This window comes from Oncorhynchus tshawytscha, linkage group LG13 (genome assembly GCF_018296145.1).
Source record: "Oncorhynchus tshawytscha isolate Ot180627B linkage group LG13, Otsh_v2.0, whole genome shotgun sequence".
NCBI classification, from domain to species: Eukaryota; Metazoa; Chordata; class Actinopteri; order Salmoniformes; family Salmonidae; genus Oncorhynchus; species Oncorhynchus tshawytscha.
Genome location: NC_056441.1, coordinates 39,372,899 through 39,389,455, shown reverse-complemented (window position 1 = coordinate 39,389,455; position 16,557 = coordinate 39,372,899). Strand labels below are relative to the sequence as shown.

At 41.7% G+C, this 16,557-nt stretch overlaps 1 non-coding gene across 1 annotated transcript; it reads left to right on the top strand.

The window, feature by feature from the left end:
- Positions 1–1,167: 1,167 nt before the first annotated feature.
- Positions 1,168–1,241, top strand: trnai-aau. The gene has a single exon. It is a non-coding gene; the product is annotated as a tRNA-Ile (tRNA).
- The last annotated feature ends 15,316 nt before the right edge of the window (positions 1,242–16,557 follow it).

The window sequence follows — 16,557 nt, the reverse complement described above, 5'->3', positions numbered from 1 at the left end:
ACTTTTTTCATAGTCGCTGAGCTCAGAACGAGCAAGCTACGGTCTAGCGGGGCATTCAAGGAAACTGCCAACAGCTTTGTTTGTGGGCCTCAATGGTGTGTGCTACGCTGCTCCTCTGAAAGTAATGTCTTTCTTTTTCATCTGACATTGTGACATCAGCGTTACATGAAAGTTCTTGTCATTGTTACATGACAGTAGGTTGTTGTTAGACAAGGCTGCATGAAGTGTGAACTGGAGCTTTCTTTGATCCACAAAAACAAAATGTTTTTGGAGAATGCGGGCATCGATCCCACTACCTCATCGCATTCTATGCGAGCCCTCTACCATTTGATAGTTCCCCAGCCAGTAGGATTTGTACAAGGAGCAACCAATAGTGTCCAGTCTTCTCAGGCTATGCTGTTGGTGGACTTGTTAGTTTACACGCCAGCACTTGCAGAGGCTCGGTGCATCTCAACAATTGAGCTCCGTAGCCAGCGACCGGTTAGCTCAGTTGGTTAGAGCATGGTGCTATAAAAGCCAATGTTGTGGGTTCGATCCCCGTACTGGCAGTGAGGTACATTCTGAGTGTCAAAATTGTGAGTCACATGCTTGTGCATCGTCAAGGGTGCCACAGAGTGTATTTTCGTGGCCTCCCAAAATGATTAAGTTGGGAGAGCGTTCGACTGAAGATCTAAAGGTCCGTGTTCCGATCCTAGGTTTCGGCATTAGTTGTTGTTCTTTCTTCATGCTTTGCTTTGGCTTCAAGGAAACTGCCCACAGCTTTGTTTGTGGGCCCCAATCATGTGTGCTTCGTTGATCCTCTGAAAGTAAGTTATGTCTTCTTTTTCATCTGATATTGTGACATCAGTGTTACATGAAAGTTGCTTGTCATTGTTACATGACAGTAGGTTGTCGTAAGACAAGGCTGCATGAAGTGTGAACTGGAGCTTTCATGGATCGACAAAAAAAAATGCTTTTGGAGAATGCGGGCATCGATCGCACTACCTCTCGCATGCTAAGCAAGCACCCCAACATTTGATCAAATTCCCCAGCAAGGTTGGAATTGCCACAAGGAGCAACCAATAGGGTCCAGTCTTGTCAGGCTAATCTGTTGGTAGACTTGTTAGTTTTACACGCCAGCACTTGGGGAGGCTCGGTGCATCTCAAAAATTGTGCGCTGTAGCCGTTGGCTGGTTAGCTCAGTTGGTTAGAGTGTGGTGCTAATAACCCCAAGGCCATGAGTTCGTTCCCCATACTGGCCATGAGGTACATTTTGAGTGTCAAAATTGTGAGTCACATGCGGGGGTATCGTCAAGGGTGGCACAGAATAAAGTTTATTGACTTGCAGAAATAACTCCTTTTTGAGCGCGTTAAAACTGAACATCTAAAGGTCCCTGATTCGATCCAGGGTTTCGGCATTAGTAGTTGTTCTTTCTTTACGCTCTGCTTTGGTGTGTGCTACGCTGCTCCTCTGAAAGCAAGTAATGTCTTTCTTTTTCATCTGACATTGTGACATCAGCGTTACATGAAAGTTGCTTGTCATTTTTACATGACAGTAGGTTGTTGTTAGACAAGGCTGCATGAAGTGTGAACTGGAGCTTTCTTGGATCCACAAAAACAAAGTGTTTTTGGAGAATGCGGGCATCGATCCCACTACCTCTCACATGCTAAGCAAGCACTCTACCATTTTTTATTTTTTTTGTATCTTTTATTATGAAAAAAACACACAATATTTGCAACATTCAGTCAATAATAAATAAGGATGAACAATTCACCCTTTTACAAAATCAGAAAAATAATAGAATAAAAACAATTTAAAACACAATCATTCACTAATACCAATTAATAATTAAATACAAGTTTCCCATTTGACATTATTTCAATAACATTACTCCCTAACACAAACAGTTTTTCAAAATTTCCTCCACTGTATTTATATATTATCTCTATATCCTTTTCTAAAATCCTCCTAAAAAGACCTTCCACACTCACACATTTCCCTTCATAATGACCCATGTTCCTTCTTAATCTTACATCATATCTAGCATGACTTAAAACATAATTAACCAAATTAAAATTCAAAACTTTTCCCATTTATACCAAAAAGAAAGAATCTCCTCCATTCCACCCCATTAAAAATCTCCTCCCCCCAATGTTTTACTAAAAGCAATTTTAAAAACTCATAAAAATCTTTTAACCTGCTACATTCAACAAAAAAGTGCATAAAATGTTCCCACAAATATCACATTCTCTTTTAATATCCCTATTTATTTGATGCAAAACCACATTTGTAAAAATCCTATTATGTTTCAATTAAAATCATTGTCTTCACACTCTATAGAATTATATTTTACATTTACATTCTTCCATATTGATTTCACATCCATATTTGCAAACACCCTAGACCACACTTTTTCCAAAGCAGGAACTTTTATCTCTTTTAAAATACATTTACTATAAACCATTTTAACTTTTAAACCTGATAAATCATGTTTCTCCCCATTACTTTCATAATATAAAACCGGTAAACCCCACGATCTTTTGACCACCTCTTTATTTATTAAAATCACCCACTCCCCAGGAATACATCCTAATATTTTCTTGTACATATTCTCCACAGTAGTTTTACTTATCTCTTCATCTACTTCAACCACATTATCATATATTGCCTGAAATGGAAGGAACCCAGGAATTACCTCATATGCTATGTCACCTATCTGCCTCATCCCAGCCCTCATAAAATATTTACAAAACAACGTCATATTATTACACTTTTGGATTTAAAAATATCAGCTGATTTTAAATATTTTCTAAAATGGTACATTCATAAGAAATATTTGGTAAAAATGGCCCCCAAGCCTCAAAAACTTCTTTATAAAACAACAGTATATTTTCTAACATTTCCTGTTCCACACACATCAAATATCCATTATCCCCAATGCTCCCAACCTTATTCAAATACTCTTTAAGTCGTGAGTGAGTGTTTGTTTGCTTGAGAGCTTTTTTGGTTATTTTCAACGTTTTTTGAAGTATAATTTTGATTTTTTTGCATTTGAACAAGTTTAAGTTTGGTTCGTTTTTTCCCCCTTTGCAGTTTTCCTGCTTGGGGGAGAGTTTTTGGGTTTCATTTTTTTTTACTATGACGGACAACATGGCAATGGCTAATGGAATGGACAAGGACAAAGCAAATGCTCAACGGAAGAAACATGGAGATGAAGGAGGAATGAAATATGGTAAAGAATTTACGGTGGCAGTGGAGTTGATGGGAGAAGATAAAGTCACGACGATGGAATTACTACGTGCAATTAAAGAGGTGTGTGGAGAGGTGGTGGGATGTAGAGTAAAAGGAGAAAGAAAGTACGAGGTCACGATGAGAAAAGGAAAAGAGTGCTTAATGGATGGCTTTATGATTAAAGAAACAATAATTATGGCAAGAGACATGGTTTCCAATGAACTTATAGTCTCTTTCATGAATTTGCCTGTGTATATGGAAGACAGCGCTATATTGGCCAAGCTATGTAGCTGGGGTGTATCAGCAGTCTCTGAAATCAGGAGGAGAGTTTGGCCAGGGACGGAGATAGCAGATGGCACGAGATACTGCAAAGTGAAATTTACTGATACTGTGAAATCATTGCCGTACTCTACAAAGTTTGACACACTTGAAGGTGGAGAGTACTTTAGAGTTATTCATGATAAGCAGGTCAGAGTTTGTAGGCTTTGTATTCAGCCTGGGCATATTTTGAAGGACTGCCCTGAATTCAAATGTTATAAGTGTGGGAAGCAAGGGCATTATGCAAGAGAATGTGTAGGTGGAAAGGAAAGGACATTTTGCGAAGGATGTTGCATGAGAACTGACGAGTGCAACTGTGGAGAGGTTGTGAATGAGGAGGGGAGCCAGGATCTTTTTGTGGAGGCTGATGTATCACCGAGAGCAGAAGAAGATAATGGAGGAGATGACGTGGTGGAGGGTGGAAAGACGGAGAACGCAAGAAGGGAGAAGATGGAACAGAAGACGAATGAAATAGGGAGCAGTATGGATTCAGAAATAAGAAGAGGGAGTTTTCAGGAGGAGGGGGGGAGTGGGCTGGGTGGAGGAACTGGGGACTCACAGACTTTGGGGGGGACCTCGGGCTATGTGGGTGCCCCCGAAGGAGGGGAGTGGGATGCTGACAACGATACAGGAGACACAAATGGATACAGGAAGCACAACGGGCACAGGAAAGAAGAGTTTGAGGTGGTTGGAAGAGATGGATTTAGAGTCAATTTCAGATTCAGATGACATGGAAAAGATTGACAGAACAAGGGGAGGCTACAGGAAGAGGAAAGCATCGGTGGAGGTGAAAAAGGACGGGAAAGGAAGAAACATGACAACAGGTAGAGGATAATGAGAAAATATTTATTTTTTATTATTTATTGGAATGGTTAATTTTATGTCAATCAATGCGAATAGTTTAAGAACAATGGAAACATTTCAAAGAATAGTAAAAATGAAGAATTCTGATATTTTATGCCTTCAAGAAACACATTGGGACAATGTATGTATTTTAGAAATTAAAAAAATATGGAGAGATTTTATTTTTGTTAACAATGGCAGGGGGAATTCAAGTGGTGTTGCTATTTTATTGAGGAAGGATGTGGTAGAGAATGTGAAACATATATATAATGATAATAATGGGAGGATTTTAATTTTAGATTTTGAATATATGAATATGGTTTTATGCAGACTGGCAGCTCCTTGCAGACTGGCAGCCCATGCAGACTGACAGCTCTGATTATAAATATTTACGCACCTAATACTGAAATAGAGCGCAAAGATTTATTTTTAGAATTAGGGAAATGGTGTGAGGGGAACTGTATTGTAGTTGGGGATTTTAATGTTAAAATGGATAGACTGGATATGACAAGAGGAGCTATTTTTAGAAGTGATGTATCTAGGGGTTTTTAAAGAAGATGATAGTAGAAAAAGGAATGATTGATATGTGGAAAGAGGAAAATCCAGACAAAAGAGAATTTTCTAGAAGGTAGGTGGTTTTAGGGGATTTGAAACAAACCAGGATAGATCTGGTTTTAGTAAAATAAGGTTTAAGGAATTTTATAAAAGCTATTAAGTATGTTTTTACAACTTTTAGTGATCATGCAGGTTTATTATTTTCAATGGGTTTAGATAAGGAAAGAACAGGGGGTGGAATATGGTGTATGAATGCAGGGTATTTAGGAGATGGGGAATATGGGAAACAACTTAAATCTTTGATAGCATGTGAAATGGAGGATAAGCAGAAAGAGAATGATAAGTGTTTATGGTGGGACAAAGTTAAGGAAAAATGTTTAAAAATTTGTATAAGATATGCAAGGAAAAAGAGAGGTAGGATGAAAAGAGAAGAAAATGAGTTGAGAGCTAAATTGGAAGAAGAAATGGGGAAATGTGACAGTGAACCTAATTATAATATAGAAACGTTTTTAGAGTTGAAAGAAAAATTGAGTAAATATGAAATAGATAAGTGTAAGGGGGCTATTATAAGAAGTAAAGCAAAGTATTTTTTGGAGGGGGAGAAATGCACTTCGTTTTTTCTTGGATTGGAGAAAAGTACTCAAAGAAGAATATATCTTAGACAGATTGAAAATGTAAAGGGTGAAGTAGTAGATGATTATGTAGAGATTTTAGAGACAGTGCAGAATTTTTACAGGGACTTATTTAAGGAAGGGGAGGTGGATGAGGGGTGTGTACAGGAGATTTTAGATAGTGTGGAGGTGAAAATTAATGTAGAGGATAAGTTGATGTGTGATGGGACGATTACAGTAAATGAAGTTATAGATGCGATTAAGGATTTACAGGTGAATAAGAGCCCTGGTGTAGATGGGATCATTGCAGAATTTTATAAAATGTATGAGTCTTTTAGCACCTATTTTATTGGAGGTTTACCACTATGTGGAGGAGAATGACTGTGTTTCAGAATCAATGGTGACGGGGATGATAACTATTTTATATAAAAACAAAGGGAGTAAGGTCAAATTGAAAAATTATAGGCCTATTAGTTTATTGAATGTGGATTACAAGATTTTAGCCAAAATTTTAGCGAATAGGATGAGGAGAGTTTTACACCAACACAGAATTATAGTGTTCCTGGGAGGGACATAGCTGACACAATTAATACAATTAGAGACGTTATACACAAAATGAATGGGGATAAGATAGGGGGTATTGTTTTAAGCATAGATTTAAGTAAGGCTTTTGATAGGGTAGAACATGATTTTCTGTTTAGGGTTTTGGAAAGATTTGGTTTTGGTAATAAAATAATAGGGTGGATTAGATTATTATATAGAAATGCAAAAAGTAGGGTGAAATGCAATGGGATTTTAACTGATTCTTTGACTCTTGAGAGATCGGTAAGACAGGGATGTCCTTTATCAGCTTAATTGTATGTTTTATCAGTTGAACCTTTAGCGGCTTTTCTTAAGAAGGATAATTGTATTAATTGTGTACAGACTCCAGAAGGGTTTTTTAGTTTGATTCACCAATATGCAGATGACACAACTATAACAGTTAGAGATGAGGACAGTGTAAAAAGGGTAATAGAAGGTTTTAAAGTATATGGAAGAGCATCAAGGAGCTAAAGTTAATATGGAAAAATCTGTTGTAATGTATATTGGAATGGTTAATGAGGGGAATTTTTCTTTTAAAAGAGGTCAAAGATTATTTTAAGGTGTTAGGAGTGTTTTTAGGGGTAAAAGAAAAGGAAGCTAGGGATTTGACATGGAGTGGTGTGATAAATCAAATTAGGAAGGTTGTAAATATGTGGAAGGGGAGGTTTTTCAAATTAAAGGGGAAAGTAATTGTTATAAATTCTTTATTGATGTCCATTTTTATACATGTAGTGAATGTTTTAGATATGCCAGATTGGGTTTTATCTGAAATGAATAAGATTTTGGTAGATTTTTTATGGGACGGGAAGGGGGTGAAAATAGCTTTTAAGACTTTGATTGCAGGTTACGAGGAGGGCGGTTTGAAGTTGGTGGATTTAAGGGTATGGAAAATAGCAATAAGAGTGAAAATGGTAAAGAAATATTTATATGGTGAATTGGATTATGGGTGGAAAAGGTGTTTTAATCACCAACACCTGTCTCACTTTCCAAACAGGAAGTGCTCACTCAGGCCGGTAGGGTCGTAAGCGAGATCAGGCGTACTCAGGCCACTATATAAAGTCAAAGTGAGTCTGATTAACAGATGTTGCATTTTCACCATTTAGATAGCATCTTTGTGTCACTAAAAAAGTGGAAGAAATTGCATATACTGTAGCCATAATTTGTAGCACAGATCGTTGGATGAAATACAAACTAACCTTGCTTACTTATTTCAAAGCGAGGGCACATATTTCAGCCTTGTGGGACAAAACGGATAAAGAGTTTAAATTCCACAAGGCAGTGATGCTGATGAAAGGATGCAAGAGCACCCCCTAGTGGACAAAACGCTTACAGCACCTGGTATTCCCAGGCGGTCTCCCATCCAAGTACTAACCAGGCCCGACCCTGCTTAGCTTCCGAGATCTGACGAGATCAGGAGTACTTTTTTATTTTTATTATAAAAAAATCTTGTTTTACATTATATACAAATTCAATACGCAAAAACCATTTTAATCAACACAATACTAAACATTGGCAGGCAAACAGTTCACCCACTTTCAAATCAATAAAAAAAAAAAAAATTAAAACACCAAAACCAAAATTATACAATCATTGCATACAAGACTTTGTAAAAACAAATTCCACAAAAATAGAGAGTTTAAAACCACCTCCTTATCAAATAAAAACTAAGACATTCTCAAAACAATTCTTTCAAAATGTTTACTGATATCTCCAAAACTTTACACATCAAAACCCATACACCAAACCACCATCCTCCCCCACAGCAATAAGTCCACAATCCTTCTTATTAATCACCCTCTCAAAATCCTCCTGCTTAGACCTATACATCAAACCTACATCCTTCCTTACCAAACCTTCAAACACCTTCCACACTGTCACCCTCTTTCCCTTGCCAAGTTTCTCCTTGAATATAGCGCATACCTTGCATGTGACAGCATAAAATTCAATAATACAATATTCACCCCCCTCACATGCTGACCCACTCCAAACAATACCAAACCCCTCCAATCAACCCCGCCTATTAACTCTTCTCCCCAGTACCTTTCTAACAATCCCTCAACCTCACATAGAACCCAGCTACATCAACACATTCAAACATCATGTGCATCAGATTTTCATCCTTATCTCTACATACATCACACACACACGAGACACTGACCTGTCTACCTGATGTAACACCACCTTGGTAAAAACACGGTTGTGCCTCAACATAAAATCAAAATGGATACATTCTAGACTATTGAGCCTCACTACCATGTTTTCCCACAACCGCTCAACTTCCATCCCTGGAAAAACTTGCCTCCACACTTTCTCCGATGCAGGCGCCCTGACCTTCCTGGTAATAGGAGCCCAGTATAAGGCCCTCACCTGGGTAGAGGATAAGGCTTGCATAGTCTCCCCACATTTCACCTGCATCTCAGGCAAGGTCTCTAAGACTCCATTACTCAAATGATTGTCCAGCAGCCTCACCCACTCCCTTGAAACACACTCCTTTATCCTCTCATACATTCTGAACACCATCCCTTCCCTGACATCCTCATCTACACCCCAGACCGTATCTACGGTCGCCAGATCAGGCAAGAACCCCGGCACCACCTCATACCTAAAGGCCCTCAGTCTTATCATACCCGCCTTCATTATCACCTTACTCTCCAGCATCTTTCCCTCTGATTTCAGCATTGGGTTCAGAAAAAACGGTATATTCAAAATCACCCCAATAGAGTCACACTCATAACTTACCTGCGGTAGGAACTCCACCCAGGCCCTGAACACCTCCTGGTAAAACTCAGGCACCTCTGCATACATGCTAGGCTTCAAACACATTAACAACCCATAATCTCCACAACCTCCACTCCTATGCAACCAATGCCTGAAAAACTCCTTCCACCCCTGACCCTACTCCCCATAAAAAAAACGTTGCACTCTCTTAACCCTCATGGCTTTTAACTTCACCTCCAGATCTATTAATCTCAACCCACCCCTATCATAATCTGCTATCATCACATCATGAGCAATCTTCACCCCCTTCCCACCCCACAGGAAATCAGACACTAAATTATTAATTCCCTTCAGAACCCATACAGGCATGTCCATAACCCCTAAGGTATACACACATCAAAAATGCATTCACCACCACCACTTTCCCCCTCAATTTAATTTCCTTTGTTTCCAGTAATTCAAAGTCGTCTTCATTTTATTAATCACCCGTCAAAGTTAAGTCCCTCGCCTCCCGCTCATCTACCCCAACATTCACACCCAAAATTCTCACATGTCCCGTAACAGTCTTAAAAGGAATGTTACATGTAGACATAACAGTATCATCAGCACATAACATTTGAGACTTTTCTACATTCACCTTAGCCCCAGAAGCTCTCCCATACACATCAAAACACTTCATCAGACAATTCACACTCCCTCCATCCCGCACAGTACAGGTGGTATCATCAGCATAATGATGCAGTACACTGACTCCTCCCCCCAGGAGGTCCACTCCCTGCACTCCTCCATCACGCTTTACAAACGCCGCTAAAGGCTCTACTGAGATGCTGTATAGCAAAGCAGACAATGGACAACCCTGCCTAACAGACCTGCCCAGGTGAAAGGGATCAGTTAGCACACCATTACATTTAACAACACTGCAAGCTGACCCATACAAAAGCTTCACCCATTCTTTAAGACGAGGCCCGAACCCAAATCTTGCCAAGGCCTCTAACAGGAACCGATGCTCCACCCGATCAAAGGCTTTATTCAGATCTAGACAGAGCTCCGCCCCACCCACTTCCCCCATCTGCTTCACTACATCCCGGATAGTGCAGAGGGTGTCCACTACATCCCGCCCCCGAACTCTATAGGCCTGAGTAGGTGCTATGATGCTTCCCATCACCTTATTCAACCTATTGGCCATTATCTTAGCAAGCACCTTATTGTCTGAGTTCAAAAGGGTTATTGGTCTGTAGTTCTCTAATTTCAGTCTACTCCCTTTCCCTTTGTATAACACAGTCAACACACCCATAGCTAAAGATTCAGGGACTACCCTCTTCTCCTCCATACACACGCAGCATCTGTGGGGCTAGTATGTCACTAAACTCACAGTAAAACTCTGCAGTAAGACCATCTGAACCCGGGCTCTTATTCAAGTTCAGGCCCAAGATAGCAGCTTTAACCTCTGCCAATGTAAAATCAGCATCACACATCTCTACATCATCAGTCGACACCCTAGCCTCCACTGCGTCTAGCACTCTTCTCATACACACTTCATCTACCCCGCCCAACGTAAATAAGCCCTTGTAAAAATAATGCACTGTATTCAAAATACCCTCCAGATCCGTCACCTTCTCCCCCCTCTCATTTAACAGCTCAGTTAGAAAACTTTCCTGCTTCTGCCTTTCTAACCCCAGGAAAAAAGCAGTTCCTCTCCCCCTCCACCACATACTGTGCTCTACTCCTCACCACTGCCCCCATACACCTGTGGCTCTCTACGACCCTCAACTCCTCCCGCACCCTCAGGTACTCTGTCACATCATAGCCTGGACAGTTTTTTACCTTTTCTAACTCCAATAACAGGCGGGATTTAAGAATCCCCTCCTCCCTCCTCCTTAACACATTTGCCTGTCTTGAACTAGATACACCAGCCGCTTGAACTCCCCTTTTAATCCTTTCCACCACACACTCACATCAGACTCAAATAGAGGATCTGACACGGCGGCATTCACACACTCTTTCACTGCTACCTTAAACCCCTCATCCTTCAGCAGACTGGCATTAAGACACCACAAACCCCCCCCCCCCTGATGCACCAAGCCGGAAAAGCAGAGCATCATGGTCACTATAAAAAATGTGTGTGAATACTCTACCCCCACAACCAAGTGCGCAACCTCTCTATGAGCGAGACACAAATCTATACGTGACTGCTTGAGCTCACCCCTCACCACTTGTCTTCGAGAGAACACCTGCTTATCTGGATTCCTCTCCCTCCATATATCCACCCAATCCTCATCCCGCATTAGCCTTAATAGCGCTCCCCGAGACGAGTCAGGGCCCAAATGTGTGCTACTTGAGGCATCAAGCCTATCCATCCGTACATTAAAATCCCCAACAAGCAGACAGTTCTTCCCACATAATCCCCCCATAGACATAAACATAACCCTTCTCTCAATGTCATTATTAGGAGCATACACATTGTACAACGAGTACTCCACATCTTGAAAAGTGAAACCCACTCCCACCATTCCACCCACAGTGTCAGCACATAACAAATTTAAATTAGACACATTATGTTTTACCAAAATAGCTACCCCACATGCCCGCACAGTACCATTACTCACATACATTTGTCCATTCCATCTCTGCCTTACATTATCCATTTACGGCTCAGTCCAATGAGTCTCCTGAAGACATAATATGTCTGCAGAGAAGGCTTCCAACACCAGCTCTAGCTTTTCTTTGCTACGAAGTCCATTGGTGTTGAAAGATACAACTCTCACCATTATGAATATAAAGAGGAGGGGATGAATCCAGTCCATCATGATTGATCTTTTACCTTATTTTACCTTACCTTTACCTTACATTCAATAAACTAATAGGCCTATAATTTTCCAATTTTACCTTACTCCCTTTGTTTTTATATAAAATAGTTATCATCCCTGTCACCATTGATTCTGAAACACAGTCATTCTCCTCCACATAGTGGTAAACCTCCAATAAAATAGGTGCTAAAAGACTTTCATACATTTTATAAAACTCTGCAATGATCCCATCTACACCAGGGCTCTTATTCACCTGTAAATCCTTAATCGCATCTATAACTTAATTTACTGTAATCGTCCCATCACACATCAACTTATCCTCTACATTAATTTTCACCTCCACACTATCTAAAATCTCCTGTACACACCCCTCATCCACCTCCCCTTTCTTAAATAAGTCCCTGTAAAAATTCTGCACCGTCTCTAAAATCTCTACATAATCATCTACTACTTCACCCTTTACATTTTCAATCTAAGATATGTTCTCCTTTGAGTACTCTTCTCTAATCCTAGAAAAAAAGTGCATTTCTCCCCCCCCAAAAAATACTTTGCTTTGCTTCTTATAATAGCCCCCTTACACTTATCTATGTCATATTTACTCAATTTAGCTTTCAACTCTAAAAACGCTTCTATATTATAATTAGGTTCACTGTCACATTTCCCCATTTCTTCATCCAATTTAGCTCTCAACACATTGTCTTTTCATCCTACCTCTCTTTTTCCTTGCATATCTTATACTAAAAACTTGTATTTTTTCCTTAACCTTGTCCCACCATAAACACTTATCATTATCTTTCTGCTTATCCTCCATTTCACATGTTATCAAAGATTTAAGTTGTTTACAATAATCCTCATCCCCCAAATAACTATCATTCATACACCACGTACCACCCCCTGTTCCTTCCTTTTCTAAACCCACCGAGAAAATTAAATATGCATGGTCACTAAAAGTTGTAAAAACATACTTAATATCTTTCATAAAATCTACGCCTTCTTTAACTAAAACCAGATCTATTCTAGTTTGTTTTAATTCCCCCAAAACCACCTGCCTTCTAGAAAATTCCCGTTTATCGGGATTGTCATCTCTCCATATGTCAAAACGTTTTGTTCTCAAACATCTCCTTCTTTAAAACGCCCCTAGATGCATCATTTCTAAAGTTAATCTGTCCATTTTCCCATTAAAATCCCCCACCACAATGCAATTTCCCACACACCATCCTCCCACTTCAATAAATAAAACCTTGCGCTCTATTTCGTTATTTGGAGCATAAACATTTATAATTCTAAAAATCATATCCATATACTCAAAATCTAAAACCCTCCCATTGTTATCATCATGTATATGTACCACTTTGTCCACCACATCCTTCCTAAATAAAATAGCAACGCCACTAGAGTTCCCCCTACCATTATTCACAAAAATAAAATCCCTCCATATTTTTTTTACTTTCAATACACAATCATTGACCCACTGCGTCTCTTGTAAACACAAGATATCCACGTTCTTCATTTGAACTATATTTTGAAATTTGTCCATTGTCCTTAAACCATTTACATTTAGGGACATAAAATTAACCATTAAAACAAATAATACAATTAAAACATTTACCTTCATTATCCTTTACTTGTTGACTTGTTTTTTCCCTTTTCCATCCTTTTTCACGTCCCCCGCTTTCCTCTTCCTTAGGCCTCTTACCTTTTCTGTGTTGTCTGTATCCGAAACCAACTCTAAATCCATCTCATCCAACCAACTCAACTTCTTCTTTCCCGTGTCTGTTGTGCTTTCTGTATCCATTTCCGACTCCTCTATCGTTGTCAGCGTCCCACTCCCCTCCGCTTCCTCTCCTCCCGAGGCTCCGCTCAAAAACTGTGCGGCCCCAGTGCCTCCACCCAGCCCACTCCCCCCATCCTGAAAGCTCCCTCTTCTCATCTCTGAATCCATGCTGCTCCCTATTTCATCCTCCCTCTGCTTCACCACCTTCTCACTCTTTTCCACGTCCTCTTCTGTCATTTTCTTCACCAGGCGGTGATACAGCTGCTTCATCGAATAGCTCTTGACTTCTCTGCACCGGCAAAACCTCTCCACACTTGCACTCCTCTGTTCTTAACCTGCATCCTCTGCAAACTGCCCTCTCCCTTACTCCGACACATTCTCTGGCATAGTGTCCCTGGTTTCCGCACTTAAAACACCTAAAGTCAAGGCAGTCTTTTAAAATATGTCCAGGTTGAATACACAGAAGACACACCCTGACCTGCTTGTCATGAATCACCCTGAAATATTCGCCCCCCTCCTGTGTCTCGAACTTTGTGGAGTACGGCAAAGACTGCACGGTGTCAGTGAACTTCACCTTACATTATCTCGTTCCATCCACGATCTCCGTCCCCGGCCAAACTCTCCTTCGGATATCCGTGACGGCGGCTACACCCCAGCTGCGCAGTTTCTCCATTATAGTGCCGTCTTCAATATAAACTGGCAAGTTCATAAACGAGAATATTAGTTCGTTTGTCATCACGTCTCTCGCCATTATCTTCGTGTCCTTCATCATGAAACCATCCATTAACTTCTCTTTTCCTTTTGCATCCCGCATCGTGACTTCATATTTCCTGTCTCCTTTTATTCGGCACCCCACCACCTCTCCTCTTGATTTTAGTAATTCCATCGTCGTTATTCTGTCTTCTCCCATCAATTCCACTACCACCTTTCGTTCTTTGCCATATTTTAACCCATCGTCGGGTCCATGTTTTGTCTATTGTACATTGCCTTTGTCCTTGTCCATTCCCTTGTCCTTTGCCATGTTGTCCGTCATAATAAACCAAAATACCAAAATACGCAGCAAAACACTCCCCCAAGCAGCAAAACTGCAAGGGGGGTAGAACGAACCAAACTTAAACTTATTCAACTGCAAAAAACAAAATTATACTTCGAAAACTGTTGAAATATAACCAAAAAAGCGCTCAAGAAAAACTATTGCGCAAACACTCACTCAGCTCTATCAACCGCACCTGTCTCACTTTCCTCACCAGAAGCGTACTCAGGCTGGTCATAATCGAGAAACTATCTCTTGGTGCACTATTTAAAGTCAAAGTGAGTCTGATTAAGGACATTCAAGTGTTTTTTCCGTTTACTTTGCTCTCTGCGTTTTGACTCCTCACCCATCACTCACCCACCGTTACAGAAGCCCGCACCACCAGATGGAGTCAGCAGGAGCAGCCACCACCCCTCTCCCCACGATGGAGGAGAGAGTCCTTCATCATACGTCCATCCTCCATCGCATCGGATCAGCAATGGATCAAATGATGGAGAGGATGGACCGTTGGGAGAAGAGTGGTCTCCCTACTACCCCACCTACCCTCCTCCAGCGGGATCCGGTGCCAGCGCTCTGCGCATCATGCCTCCGAGGGAGTACGATGGAGCGGCGGCGGGGTGCCAGGGATTGCTACAACTAGAGCTCTACCTGGCCACCGTTAGGCCTGCTCCCTCGGACGAGGAGAGCGTGAGTGTCCTCGTCTCCTGCCTGACGGGTAGGGCCCTGGAGTGGGCCAACGCCGTCTGGTTCGGGCCCGAATCAGCGAGGGGCCACTACCTGGAGTTCACCTGCCGTTTCCGGGCTGTGTTCGATCATCCTCCGGAGGGCCAAGCGGCGGGTGAGAGGTTGTTCCATCTCCAGCAGGGGACAAGGAGCGCGCAGGACTTTGCGTTGGATTTCCGGACTTTGGCCGCTGGAGCTGGGTGCAACGACAGGCCCCATTACAGGTGTAGCCTAAGAGGACGTTCGCAGGGAGCTGGCTTGTCGGGACACTACGTTCAGCTTGGATGAGCTGATCGACATGTCTATCCGGCTAGACCATCTGCTGGCTGCTCGCGGATGTTATGAAAGGGTCCTGTCAGTTCCACCACCTTCCCCGTGCACTCCTTAGGATAGTCGACCGTTAGGGTCAGGGCTGGTCAGGGAGGCCACGATTCCTCTGGAGATGATTACGCAGGGGAATCATAAGGAGCGGATTAGTCTGTTCCTTATCGATTCACCTGTGTTTCCGGTGGTACTGGGGATTCCCTGGCTGGCTATTCACAATCCTACAATTTCGTGGAGACAGGGAGCTCTCCAGGGGTGGTCTGATGAGTGTTCAGGCAGGTGTTTAGGAGTTTCCATCGGTGCGACAACGGTGGAGAGTTCAGACCAGGTTTCCACCGTGCACATTCCTGCTGAGTATGCCGATTTGGCTATCGCCTTCAGTAAGAAGAAGGCAACCCTATTACCACCCCATCGACAGGGTGATTGCGTGATAAACCTCCAGGTAAACGCTGCCCTCCCCAGGAGTCACATGTATCCGTTGTCCCAGGAGGAGACGTTGGCTATGGAGACATACTGTATGTCACGGAGGCTCTGGGACAGGGGTACATTCGGCCTTCCATGTCACCCGTCTCCTCGAGTTTCTTTTTCGTGAAGAAAAAGGAGGGTGGTTTGCATCCGTGTATTGATTATCAAGGTCTAAATTCCATCACTGTGGGTTTTAGTTACCCACTACCTCTCATCGCTACGGCGGTGGAATCATTTCACGGGGCGCGATTTTTCACAAAACTGGACCTCAGGAGCACGTATAATCTGGTGCGTATTTGGGAGGGAGATGAGTGGAAAACCGCGTTTAGTACCACATCTGGCCATTATGAGTACCTCGTCATGCCGTACGGGTTAAAGAATGCTACAGCCATCTTTCAATCCTTCGTTGATGAGATTCTCAGAGACCTGCACGGACAGGGTGTAGTGGTGTATATTGACGACATCTTGATCTACTAGGTACGTAGGTACGTGCCACTCGCTGTTTGTGATCAATTGATTCGATGGGCATATAGTCTACCCTATTCAGGTCACCCGGGTATTTCGAGGAAGGTGCGAAGTCTTAGAGGGAAGTA